The sequence below is a fragment of the Penaeus monodon genome, chromosome 4 (assembly GCF_015228065.2).
Source record: "Penaeus monodon isolate SGIC_2016 chromosome 4, NSTDA_Pmon_1, whole genome shotgun sequence".
NCBI lineage: Eukaryota > Metazoa > Arthropoda > Malacostraca > Decapoda > Penaeidae > Penaeus > Penaeus monodon.
In genome coordinates, this window is record NC_051389.1 from 51125921 (window position 1) to 51128420 (window position 2500).

Below are 2500 nucleotides of genomic sequence, written 5' to 3' on the forward strand. Positions count from 1 at the left end.
TGTATATATATGTGTATATATATATATATATATATATATATATATATATATATATATATATATATATATATATATGTTATTATACATAATACACACACACACACACACCACTCACACACACAACACAACACACCACACCACACAAAAATATATGCTATAATAATATATATAATTATTAGATATATATCTTTATATTCATCATATTCAATATTATCATATATTATTCATTATATATAATACTATCTAATAGTATATATATAATATACTATATATTACATATTTAGTATATATCACATATAATATATATTTATTATATATATATATATTATTATTGTATATATATATATATATATATATATATATATATAAACACTTTTTTTTTTACGGTAGGTTCATGTTTGAGCTGCCGTGTCAACAGCATGATACTTAATTGTAGTTTTATTTGTGATGCTCTTGGAGCGATGTGCGTGGTAGGTCCCCAGTTCCTTTCACGGAGAGTTGTTGGTTACCTTTTATATTAATCTTTATCATTCTATTTATCCGGCATTGGACAGCACTGATTGGGTTGGCTTACCACTCATGCTAGGTAGGTAATGTTTTTTTCTTTTCCAAAACAATGTATAATATGTATGTCACTGTCCCTCTTTCACTCACACGCTCATTCTCTCTCTCTCTCTCTCTCTCTCTCTCTCTCTCTCTCCTCTCTCTCTCTTCTCTCTCTCTCTCTCTGTCTCTTTATCTATCTAATCTATCTATCTATACTATATCTATACTATATATTGTGTGTTGTGTTGTATGTGTTAGTGTGTGTGTGTGTGTGTGTGTGTGTGTGTGTGTGTGTATGTATATATACATACATACTGTATTGGGGCAGACTGAGCCTTTGTGAAACCAGAAAAATCCCGGTGAGCCGGTGCCAACAAATACATTTTTGAGAATTTTATTTTCCATTGTCTAATAAATTGTGCTTTATATCATCCCTTATTACACCAAATTGTTTACTGTTTCTCGTTATCTATGTGTATGCTTTCCATTCTTTTCTGAACATATTAAGCTTTTTGAATTTTTCACTTACCAGCCTGTGATAACTACTTTACATGTCACTACTCTTATTCAAAAAAAAAAGAAAGAAAAAAAAAACGTTTCTATGTAGTTACTTTGCTCTTCACATTACATAATCCTATTTGGAAATTCACCTTCTAACTTTTCGTAATCCTTATATGTTATTTTATTTATCAATTTATCTATTTATGTATTTATTTGAAGTTTCCGAATAGTAGACAGTCCAGTTCCAGTAGAATATCCTTCATCTTGGCAACCCATGTCCAGCAGTTGCCAGTGTTTACCTTACGGTCTTAGTGTACACGACTGTTAAATTCGTGACCCATTCGTGATAGTGAAGAGAGAACAGGGCGTTAAAGTAATTTAGTAATACTTATGGTGGATTGCCACGAAGACATGGTGCACCATTTATGCCATAATGAGGCAGGTTAATGAATGAAGTGACATGAAATCTATATAATTATTTTCTAGAATGGCTGTATCCCAAAACACGATTTTTCATTCTCAAATATTCGAATCAAATTGCAAGTTGCTCGGATATACCTGAGTGTACATATATTTTGTGTAAAACGACGAAAATTAAAAAGCTCGTCGCTAATGATAATATATAAATGACAATAAATAATTGAAAATTAACCGGAATGAATGAAGAAGGGAAGAAAGTAATAGTTTATAGTTTTAGATAGCATTTACCTTCACAATATGACGAGATTTTGTGATAAATGGAAAATTGAAAAAATAGAGACAGAATTGTTTGCATGAAATCTTCCTCAAAATAACTCACTGGATGAATTTTCAAGAGTCTTGAGTTTTGAGCATAGACCTATGTCATTATAGAAAATGAGGCTAGAATTTACTTATAGTTTCAGGGAAAATCAGGCAATCTTTTCACCCGGGTCTGTATGCAGTTTGATTTCATAAGGTCACAGCTATGTGTATATTTTCTGTAAGTTCATTTCCAGTTCATTTTGTATCGGTCTTTTCAGTTTTCTGCACACGTTACTGTTTTGTTTTCGTTTGTGTGTGTGTGTGTGTGTGTGTGTGTGTGTGTGTGTGTGTGTGTGTGTGTGTGTGTGTGTGTGTGTGTGTGTGTGTGTGTGTGTGTGTGTGTGTGTGTGTGTGTGTGTGTGTGTGTGTGTCCATCGAATGAGCGAGCATGAGAGAAGGAAAAAGCGTGATCCTCATAACACGCCTTTGATGTTGCTTCTCTGGAAATTAGATTTCTTAAGCTCACTGGCTCTTCTACGCGCTATCACTCTCTATATACTAATATATATATATATATATATATATATTTGAATATATATATATATATATATATATATATATATATATATATATAAGAGAGAGAGAGAGAGAGAGAGAGAGAGAGAGAGAGAGAGAGAGAGAGAGAGAGAGAGAGAGAGAGAGAGAGAGAGAGAGAGAGATAGATAGATAG